This window comes from Salmo salar, unplaced genomic scaffold (assembly GCF_905237065.1).
Source record: "Salmo salar unplaced genomic scaffold, Ssal_v3.1, whole genome shotgun sequence".
Taxonomy (NCBI): domain Eukaryota; kingdom Metazoa; phylum Chordata; class Actinopteri; order Salmoniformes; family Salmonidae; genus Salmo; species Salmo salar.
In genome coordinates this window covers 24,611-36,716 of record NW_025550932.1, presented here as the reverse complement: position 1 = coordinate 36,716, position 12,106 = coordinate 24,611, and the positions used below count along the sequence as shown (strand labels likewise).

General features: G+C 42.7%; 1 long non-coding RNA gene across 1 annotated transcript; it reads left to right on the top strand.

The window, feature by feature from the left end:
- The first annotated feature begins 10,551 nt into the window (after nt 1–10,551).
- Nucleotides 10,552–11,234, top strand: LOC123740265 (uncharacterized). The gene is made up of 3 exons (XR_006768264.1): nt 10,552–10,704; nt 10,814–10,899; nt 10,987–11,234. It is a non-coding gene; the product is annotated as an uncharacterized lncRNA (long non-coding RNA).
- The last annotated feature ends 872 nt before the right edge of the window (nt 11,235–12,106 follow it).

Sequence of the window (12,106 nt, the reverse complement as noted above, 5' to 3'; positions counted from 1 at the left end):
ATGTGTCTGATAGAACATGGAACCTTTAGAATGTTGCAGATAGAACATGGAACCTTTTAGAATGTGTCTGATGGTACACAGACCTTTAGAATGTTGCAGATAGAACATGGAACCTTTAGAACGTTGCCATATTTATATCTGCAGCAAGGCTCTGAACATTGGACTCTGTTGAACAACATGTCTGGTCATATTTGGTGTTCTTGCCTCTTGGATGACAGACTGTACAAACTTCCAAGTGATGGAGAGACAAGACAACCTGGGTTGGATTCCTCTATTCTCCATCAGAGCCTGCTGTCTATAGTTTTGTTTCATTGTTATCTCAGTCTCATGTTTAGTTGCTGCACCCCAAGAGATGGCAAGAAGCCGCCCTTCAAACTCCCTGGCCGGTGGTGGCAGGGCTGGCATCGGTCTGTTGGTTTAACATAGCCTGGCCCAGACACCCAGCCTGAGCCCAGTTACCGACACAGTACTCACTCTCACAGTGCCAGAGAATGGCTTTCACAACAACCACACTGAATAATAATGACACTATATGCCACTGTGCAGACACTTTCATCCAAATCGACTTACAGCATAGTACAGTTCTTACATTTTGTGTAGGCCTTTGTAATCCCTGTGGGAATTGAACCCACAACCTTGGATTTTGTTAGTTTCCTGCTCTAACCAATAGAGCAACACAGTACTTCAATTCCAGCCATGCAGTTATCAAGTAACGTTCCTTCAACATTCTCAGAAGTAGAACTTTTTGGCAGGCATGTTCTGTGGTTTGACATCTTTATAATGCCTGGAAGAAGAAGCAGCATGGTCCCTGTCACAGTGTAGATGTTGATCACTGCCCCCCTCCAGCTAATGAGCAACCTTCAACTAGGGAAGTTTATGGCCGATTCCTCAGGGTGACATTTTAAGTACTGCGAAAGACAAATATATGAGGCTACTAATGCCACCAACACCTGTGTCCTATTGTCAATATAGGTTGGTAATTTGTCATTTGAGCAAGTTTGCGAACCTGGGATCTTGTGATAGTGAGTGACCTTGATGAAGTCACTAGGTGTCTTCATTACATCTTCAGAAAAACATATTGCGTCAACATCTGTAGGCCATCTGGTCTGTAGGACCAAACCTGATACATCTCATGAGAAGATTGTTAACCTTTTCAGTTGGAGCAACCCTTCTTTCTCAGACATTTTTTATTTACAGTCGTGGCCAAAAGTTTTGAGAATGACACAAATATTAATTTTCACAAAGTCTGCTGCCTCAGTTTGTATGATGGCAATTTGCATATACTCCAGAATGCTATGAAGAGTGATAAGATGAATTGCAATTAATTGCGAAGTCCCTCTTTGCCATGCAAATGAACTGAATCCCCAAAAACATTTCCACTGCATTTCAGCCCTGCCACAAAAGGACCAACTGGCATCATGTCAGTGATTCTCTCGTTAACACAGGTGTGAATGTTGACGAGGACAAGGCTGGAGATCACTCTATAATGCTGATTGAGTTCGAATAACAGACTGGAAGCTTCAAAAGGAGGGTGGTGCTTGGAATGATTGTTCTTCCTCTGTCATCCATGGCTACCTGCAAGGAAACACGTGCCGTCGTCATTGCTTTGCACAAAAAGGGCTTCACAGTCAAGGATATTGCTGCCGATAAGATTGCACCTAAATCAACCATTTATCGGATCATCAAGAACTTCAAGGAGAGCGGTTCAAGAAAAGATAGCCCAGCAAGCGCCAGGACCATCTCCTAAAGTTGATTCAGCTGCGGGACCGGGGCACCACCAGTACAGAGCTTGCTCAGGAATGGCAGCAGGCAGGTGTGAGTGCATCTGCACGCACAGTGAGGCGAAGACTTTTGGAGGATGGCCTGGTGTCAAGAAGGGCAGCAAAAAAACCACTTCTCTCCAGGAAAAACATCTGGGACAGACTGATATTCTGCAAAAGGTACAGGGATTGGACTGCTGAGGACTGGGGTAAAGTCATTTTCTCTGATGAATCCACTTTCCGATTGTTTGGGGCATCCGGAAAAAAGCTTGTCCAGAGAAGACAAGGTGAGCGCTACCATCAGTCCTGTGTCATGCCAACAGTAAAGCATCCTGAGAACATTTATGTGTGGGGTTGCTTCTCAGCTAAGGTAGTGGGCTCACTCACAATTTTGCCTAAGAACACAGCCATGAATAAAGAATGGTACCAACACATCCTCCGAGAGCAACTTCTCCCAACCATCCAGGAACAGTTTGGTGATGAACAAAGCCTTTTCCAATATGATGGAGCACCTTGCCATAAGGCAAAAGTGAAACTAAGTGGCTCAGGGAACAAAACATCGATATTTTGGGTCCATGGCCAGGAAACTCCCCAGACCTTAATCCCATTGAGAACTTGTGGTCAATCCTCCAGAGGTGGGTGGACAAACAAAAACCCACAAATTCTGACAAACTCCAAGCATTGATTATGCAAGAATGGGCTGCCATCAGTCAGGATGTGGCCCAGAAGTTAATTGACAGCGTGCCATGGCGGATTGCAGATTCTTGAAAAAGAAGGGTCAACACTGCAAATATAGACTCTTTGCATCAACTTCATGTAATTGTCAATAAAAGCCTTTGACACTCATGAAATGCTTGTAATTATACTTCAGTATTCCATAGTAACATCTGACAAAAATATCTAAAGACACTGAGGCATTTTTGTGTCATTCTCAAAACTTTTGGCCACGACTGTACATCCTCAGGAGTTGGCATGACAACCCCTCTCGGTCATGTCTCTGTGCTGTGAGTTATAGGAAGGAGACAGGTACAGTGATGATGTCTCTTTCACATTGAAGTCATCCAGATGAGGTCTGGTGCTTGCTAGTCCCTGAACAGTGGGGTTGCTGCTTGGAGTGGGTTCAAGATGTTGCTCAATGGTCATTGATCAATAATATGTTCATCCTATGCCTTTCCTTTAACAGAACATCCCTACACTCTTAGAAAAAAAGTGCTATCTAGATTCTAAAAGAGTTCTTCGGCTGTCCCCATAGGAGAACCCTTTAAAGAACCCTTTTTAGTTCCAGATAGAACCCTTTCCACAGAGAGTTCTACATGGAACCAAAAAGGGTTGTCCCGTGGGGACATTCGAAGAACCCTTTAGAAACCCTTTTTTCTAAGTGTTGCAGTTGGGTGACATACATGTACTCCAGACCTAAGTCAACATTATAACTCAAACTCTTGAGGTGCACTTGAATCGTGGCTGAATGACGACATGGATATTCAGCTAGCGGGATACACGCTGCACCGGCAGGATAGAACGGCACACTCCGGTAAGTCGAGGGGGGCGGTCTGTGCATATTTGTAAGCAACAGCTGGTGCACGGAATCTAAGGAAGTCCCTAGATTTTGCTCGCCTGAAGTAGAGTATATTGTGATAAATTGTAGGCCACACTACTTGCCTAGAGTTTTCAGCTTTACTTTTCGTGGCTGTTTATTTACCACCACAGACAGATGCCGGCACTAAGACCGCACTCAGCCAGCTGTATAAGGAAATAAGCAAACAGGAAACCACTCACCCAGAGGCGGCACTCCTAGTGGCTGGAGACTTTAATGCAGGGAAACTTAAATCAGTTCTACCAAATCTCTATCAACATGTTAAATGTACAACCAGAGAGAAAATAAATCTAGATCACCTGTACTCCACACACAGAGACACGTACAAAGCTCTCCCTCGCCCTCCATTTGGTAAATCCGACCACAACTCTATCCTCCTGATTCCTGCTTACAAGCAAAAATTAAAGCAGGAAGCACCAGTGACTCGGTCAATTAAAAAAATGGTCAGATGAAGCAGATGCTAAACTACAGGACTGTTTTGCTATCACAGACTGGAACATGTTCCGGGATTCTTCCGATGACATTGAGGAATACACCACATCAGTCACTGGCTTTATCAATAAGTGCATTGAGGACGTCGTCCCCACAGTGACTGTACGTACATACCCCAACCAGAAGCCATGGATTACAGGGGACAGGGGACAATAGAGGTTCACCGTGACTGTCTGTGGGTTCAATGAGACTCCGTAGTGTACAGATATGAATATAAACATATACAGTAGTCCAACTAACGTTATTTATTTCATTGTAGCACATTAATAACAGAGGATGGGTGGGAGGGATGTTGCACATTGATAGGCCGCAACATGGTTTAGTTGGTATGAATGATGACTGAGAAAACAAGGTGGTCTGACCTCAATATTGTAGAGTGAAAAAAAAACGGATTAACTATTGTTGTTATCAACATCAAAAATGTGTAATAACCAACATTCATTTCTTTCCATCAATCCGTTTGACAACAGTGTGATTGTCGGTGCGCTTCATAAAAATTCAGTGTTCCCAGTGCAGCCCCCTCGTGCAGGTTTGAATCGATTCGAGCAGGTTGATCACGGTTGCTCTCTCCTGCTTTAGGACTAAACAGGGGATAAAAAGGTTGCCCACCGGACTATGTAATTCAGACCAAATTAGCTGACTATTACTGTGATTCATTGTATTTAAATAAGAATCAAGGTACGGTTTAATTGATTTGAAACTATGTTATGTAACATTTGTGTCAAGTGGACTGTAGGCTATTGAACATCAAGTCATTTCCAGAGAGAAATTTGTTGTAGGCTATCCAATGACAATCACATGTGTTGCGTGTTGTGTTGCAGATTGAAATGCCATTTTTAAAAATGATAATGGGTAACCCTGTCATTTTTATGATGGGTTGAGGGTTATTTGTGCTTTTAAATTAATCAATCCATTGATTTGGGAGCATTAAAACCTGTTGGGGCTCGGGGGCAGTATTGAGACATTTTGAAAAAATATGTGCCCATTTTTAACTGCCTCCTACACCAACTCAGAAGCTAGGATATGCATATTATTAACACATTCGGATAGAAAACACTCTGAATTTTCTAAAACAGTTTGAATGGTGTCTGTAAGTATAACAAAACTCATATTGCAGGCAAAAACCTGTGAAAAATAGATCCAAAAAAATTTGAATTTTGTGACTGTACTATTTAGTGTCATTGTTTTATAGATACCATAGTGAGAAAGGATTCATTTCGCAACACCTACGGCTTCCACTAGATGTCAACGATCGTTATAAAGTTGTTTGAAGCGTCTATGATAAACAGAGAGCAAATTAGAATCCAAGGAAGTTGACATGTCATCACTTCATTTTTTTGCGCCTGCGCATAAATCTGAGAAGCGTGAGTTTGTCATCATTGTTTATCTAGACATAGGATAGGTTGTGTGAAAATATTACTGATGTTTAACGTTAAAAATGGACCAAAAGATTAATGCTAAACAACATTTGACATGTTTGAACGAACATAAATAGATTATTTACTAGGTTTTTTAGCTTTTCGGCGTGATTTTACACTCCCCCCACCACATTTTGTGGGAGCATAATGAACGCTAAGTACTTGGTGTTATTTGGACATAAATTATGAACTTTGTCAAGAGAAACCACATTTGTTCCGGACCTGGGATGCCTTCCGGACCTGGGATGCCTGCCTTCTGATGGAGATAATCAAAGGTAAGGGGATATTTACAATGTTATTATCGATTTTAGATGATGCTAACTGTATAGCATAGCTTATTGTTCTTAGCATAACACCCTGTTTATTGCAAAATGTGATTTCCCAGTAAAGTTATTTTGAGATCTGGCCATTCGGTAGCAATTACGAGATGATAATATATTATTCTTTGAATGACAATATTATAATTTACCAATGTTTTCGAATAGTAATTTTGTTATGTTCACCGGAAGCATTTCAGAGAAGAAAAAATCTGAATTTCACGCTACTGTAAAATGCTGTTTTTGGATATAAATATGAACTTGATGGAACAAAAAATGCATGTATTGTATAACATAATGTCCTAGGAGTGTCATCTGATGGAGATTGACAAAGGTTAGTACATAATTCTAGCTGGTTTCTGCTTTTGGTGACGCCTGACCTTGAATTGAAAATGGATGTTTGTACTTTTGTGGCTATGTACTGTCCTAACATAATCTAACTTTATGCTTTTGCCGTAAAGCCTCTTTGAAAATCGAACAATGTGGTTAGATTAAGGAGATGTTTATCTTTTAAATTGTGTAAAATAGTTGATTGTTTGAGAAATTGAAATTATTCGATTTTTTGATGTTTTGAATTTCCAGCCTTGTTAGCAATCCCGACTCGGGGTTCATTGCTAACCTGTAGCCCTAACAGGTTTTAACTAGTTCTCAGAATAATTCTCAGGATTTATACATTTATGATAACAAATTTACAATTAAATATTTGATATGAAATAAATCAATTGAAATGGAATTCAAGAAATTTTTAACTTTTTGGAACTAAATGGGGAACATTTCAGAAGAAAAAATGGTGTTTGACCATATCCTGCAAATTACTGCTATAGAGGCAAAAGGTAACTGGGAATAACTTGGCATCAGAATCTATTCTATCTGGTGAATGAAACAGAGGATCTGACAGAGAGCAGTGGTTTTGGTTCCCTGGGTAGTCATTAAGTTACACCGCCAGCTATTCCCTCACTGGAGGCTTCATGTGCAACCTGTTCCCTTTGCTTGCAAACAAATTATGATATCACACTGGCCCAAATTGATCTGGCATTATTTAGTGTTGTGTATTATGGTGTTGGCGCCCTCTAGTGTGTATATACGTCATAGTACTCATAGAGAGTCAAAGGATGCAGATGGAGAGCCGTTAGATAAATCCCAGTGTCTGCTGGTTTTGTTTCCTCCTTTCAATTAAGACCAGGTGAAAGGAGTTATTTACAAATTAGTGACCTTAATTAATCAAAAGCTTCCTCTAGTAGCCAGTAAACGTCATACACTATAACTATCAGTTCAGGAAGTACACTGAATTTCAATTCCAATTTTCCTTTTGAAAAGCAATGACTGGTTTGACTGAATTTACATGAAATTGACCTCAAACCCGCCCTTCATATTTCCCAGTGTTGTGTCTGTGTGTCAGATCTGGTGTGTCTGAAGTGTCCAGGTTGACAGTGGTTTACTCTGCAGTACAGAGGAGCAGTAATCCTCAGACAGGTCTGTGTTATTGCTGGAAAGTTCACCAGTTGGACAACCATTTGCTATAATCCCCCTACACACCCCTCTGTATGCAACCAGGGGCTCTCCCAGGGTTAGCACCCCATTTCTACCCCCCCCCCACACACACACACACACACACTGCAAGTGTAGCAGGCCTGTACTGTGCGAGAGGCAAAGTGTCATGACGTAAAATAAAATTATAGCGTAGAGGGCATTTGTGTGTTTTGACTAGCAGGCCTTTTGAAGAGAGGCTTAAAGAGACTTTTAGGGAGTTGGGGCGTTAGGGGAGTTGGGGCATTAGGGGAGATGAAAGAGGTTATATGGCACAGAGGCCCCTGACTCTATTGAGTTTACTGAGGCTATACAGCACAGAAGCCCCAAAATGGCGCCGACAGAGATGGTCGCCTCGCTCGAGTCCTTAGGAAACTATGCAGTATTTCGTTTTTTTAATGTATTATTCCTTACATTGTTACCCCAGGAAATCTTTAGTCTTTTTACATACAGCCGGGAAGAACTATTGGATATAAGAGTGACGTCAACTTACCAACATTACGACCAGGAATGCGACTTTCCAGAAGCGGATCTTCTTTTTGGACCACCACTCAGGACAATGGATCTACTCCCAGAAGCTGACCCAAAACAACAGTGCGGCAGAAGGGCCACCTGGTCAGGCTCCATAGACGTGCACATCGCCCACCGCTCCCGAGTATACTACTCGCCAATGTCCAGTCTCTTTACAACAAGGTAGACGAAATTAGAGCAAAGGTTGACTTCCAGAGAGACATCAGAGATTGTAACATTCTCTGTATCACGGAAACATGGCTCTCTCGGGATATGTTGTCGGAATCGGTACAGCCACCGGGCTACTCCATGCATCGCGCCGACAGAGATAAAAACCTCTCTGGGAAGAGGAAGGGCGGGGGTGTATGCTTCATGATTAACGACTCATGATGTAATCATAACAACATACAGGAACTCAAGTCCTTCTGCTCACCCGACTTAGAATTCCTTACAATCAAATGCCGGTTATATTACCTCCCAAGAGAATTCTCATCAGTTATCGTCACAGCTGTGTACATTCCCCCTCAAGCAGACACCACGACGGCCCTCAAGGAACTTCACTGGACTCTATGTAAACAGGAGTCTTGCAACTGTAATTGCTGAAAAAGTGTCTCTACAAAGTATTGATTTTGGGGGGGTGAATAGTTACGCACGCTCAAGTTTTCCGTTTTTTTGTCTTATTTCTTGTTTGTTTCACAATAAAAAAGATTTTGCATCTTCAAAGTGGTAGGCATGTTCTGTAAATCAAATGATACAAACCCCCAAAAAATCTATTTTAATTCCAGGTTGTAAGGCAATAAAATAGGAAAAATGCCAAGGGGGTGAATACTTTCAAGCCACTGTATATCCTGAGGCTGCATTTATTGTAGCTGGGGATTTGAACAAAGCAAATTTGAGAACAAGGCTACCTAAATTCTATCAGCATATTGATTGCAGTACCTGCAGGGGTAATACACTCGATCACTGCTACTCTAACTTCCGCGATGCATACAAGCCCTCCCCTGCCCTCCCTTCGGCAAATTCAACCACGACGCCATCTTGCTCCTACCGTCTTATAGGCAGAAACTCAAACAGGATGTACCAGTGACTAGAACCATTCAACGCTGGTCTGACCAATCGGAATCAATGCTTCAAGATTGCTTTGATCACGCGGACTGGGATATGTTCCGGTCAGCCTCAGAGAACAACATTGATCAATACGTTGACTCGGTGAGTGAGTTTATAAGGAAGTGCATTTGAGATGTACCGACTGTGACTTACAACTTACCCTAACCAGAATCCGTGGATGGATGGCGGCATTCGCGCAAAACTGAAAGCGCGAACCACCGCATTTAACCATGGAAAGAGGTCTGAGAATATGGCTGAATATAAACAGTGTAGTTATTCCCTCCGCAAGGCAATCAAACAAGCGGAATCTTCCGACTTCAAAGGTATGTACTGTATTTTATACCATCTATTGCATCTTGCCTATGCCGCTCGGCCATCCATATATTTATATGTACATATTCTCATTCACCCCTTTAGATTTGTGTGTATTAGGTAGTTGTTGGGGAATTGTTAGATTACTTGTTAGATTTTACTCCACTGTCAGAACTAGAAGCACAAGCATTTCACAACACTCACTTTAACATCTGCTAACAGTGTGTTTGTGACCGATAAAATTAGATTTGATTTGACACTATTGAGTTGACTGAGGTTATACGGCACAGAACCCTCTGACACTATTGAGTTGACTGAGGTTATACGGCACAGAGCCCTCTGACACTATTGAGTTGACTGAGGTTATACGGCACAGAACCCTCTGACACTATTGAGTTGACTGAGGTTTTACGGCACAGAACCCTCTGACACTATTGAGTTGACTGAGGTTATACGGCACAGAGGCCCCTGACACTATTGAGTTGACTGAGGTTATACGGCACAGAGGCCCCTGACACTATTGAGTTGACTGAGGTTATACGGCACAGAACCCTCTGACACTATTGAGTTGACTGAGGTTATACGGCACAGAGGCCTCTGACACTATTGAGTTGACTGAGGTTATACGGCACAGAGGCCTCTGACACTATTGAGTTGACTGAGGTTATACGGCACAGAGCCCTCTGACACTATTGAGTTCACTGAGGTTTTACGGCACAGAGCCCTCTGACACTATTGAGTTGACTGAGGTTTTACGGCACAGAACCCTCTGACACTATTGAGTTGACTGAGACTGTATAGGCTACTACTCAGGGTTTGAGGCTGATAATATAAAGAGGTCACAGAAAGAGCATAGACAGAGGATTTACACACCGAACGATCATAGTCACCTACACACGCATTTACAAACACCATGGGGATGTTATGGGAACAACCAGGGATGAAAAAGGGCCCCAAAAAATATATTCTGTCCAATGATCTGTCCTCTGATGGAATGATATCTCCATTCCTGTGTAATTTGCAGGGGAAAACAGGCCGGTCTGGATCTGACGGTACTCCAAGTCCTAAAGGATTTCGTGTAAATTCTTTGTTTTGTCCTAAATGAATCTGTAGTGACAGAAGCAGTGTTTTTACATACGTTGATTTTCCAGGAGAGAGATTTTTTTTAAACTAAAAGGGTTCAATGACAGTTCAATGGGATCGAACCCGGGTCTGTAGTGACGCCTATAGCATTGCGAGGCAGTACCTTAGACCGCTGTGCCACTTGGGAGGCCCTGACTGATTGGTTTTCTTATTTGTATTTGTGAAAACCTCAAGGCCCCTGTGATTATAGCCCACTGCAGAGGATTTATATTCACGCATTGACCGAGGTGTTTTTCTTGTCTCTTTGCAGGGTCTTTTTAATGAATACATTTTATTTAACCAGGCAAGTCAGTTAAGAAAAAAGTATTATTTGCAATGACTGCCTACACCGCAAAACCCTAACGACGCTATGCCAATTGTGCGCCGCTTATGGGACTCCCAATCACGGCTGATTGTGATACAGCCTGGAATCGAACCAGGGTCTGTAGTGACACCTCTAGCACTGAGATGCAGTGCCTTAGACCGCTGCACCTGTTAGTGGAGGTCTTGGGGGCCAGGGCCCTGAAGGACCTTTAGGACCCAAAGTAAGGATTATGCTAAACTTCCTATACCTCCAGAAATGTTCTAGATAAAGATACAGCTAAAATGTACAGAGAAAGTTGAGGAAAGGTGAATGATGCCCCTCTTTCCCAGGGTGACCTAGTGGAGTGACGGAACCTCCTGGGGATACTGGCATCAGGTTTCCTACACCTAAGGCCAGTTGAAATCTGTTGTTAGAGGTGACTTCTACCTCTTTTCTGTCATACGATCTCTCTAGTGATCTCTAGTCATCTCTCAGACTCTAATCCTAATTTATCCTGTGTCAGAACACCTAGGGTGATAAAGGAAACCAGGGAAGACCTGGACCCACCAGTCCCATGGGTATGAGTGAACCAGGACTGCCGGTAAGTTCACAGTGTTCCTTAGGTTTTATGACGAGATATCTTTCTTACGTCAATGCTTGACATAGCCCTCTTGTAGAATTACCCTGCAGTGTGTCAGGATATCCACTAGGGTGAGACATATTGTAAATAATTGAGCTTTGCTCTTTGCTGATGGATATAAATTATTTGTATCTTCTTTAGTGTTACTAGGGTCTAATTGGTCGCCCAGGGCTTCAGGGAACACAAGGGTTCTTTGGAGAGGGTCTACCAGGGCCTAACGTGAGACACCATCACCAGCTGTTCCACCCACTGATTAGTCTAGCTTGGATATGTACTGTATGTGTATGCTATAGTGTGCTGTATGTGAGATATGACATGTATTGGAGTACTCTCACACTACAGTAAGTATGTACCTAGATAATGGCTCAGTGTCTTATGTGTTTTGATGACATGGGTTCAAGGTTCAAAGGTGACAAGGTATGTTGACCCAACCCCGACCTTAACCTAAACCACCTCAAGATGGGAGGTATTGAAGTGCTGTGAGTCTGTGGTGATGATGGTCACGAAAACATGGCGTACAGTAAGGCAGGGGGTCCGCGACAGAATTGTTCTGCAAGTCTAAACCACTAAACCGGTACATTGCCCTTACTCATTTACATTTACATTACATTTAAGTTATTTAGCAGACGCCTTATCCAGAGCGACTTACAAAATGGTGCATTCACCTTATGATATCCAGTGGAACAACCACTTTACAATAGTGCATCTAAATCTTTTAAGGGGGTTAGAAGGATTACTTTATCCCATCCTAGGTATTCTTTAAAGAGGTGGGGTTTCAGGTGTCTCCCAAGGTGGTGATTGACTCCGCTGTCCTGGCGCCGTGAGGGATCTTGTTCCACCATTGGGGTGCCAGAGCAGCGAACAGTTTTGACTGGGCTGAGCGGAACTGTGCTTCCTCAGAGGTAGGGGGGCCAGCAGGCCAGTGGTGGATGAACGCAGTGCCCTTGTTTGGGTGTAGGGCCTGATCAGAGCCTGAAGGTAGGAGGTGCCGCTCCCTTCGCAG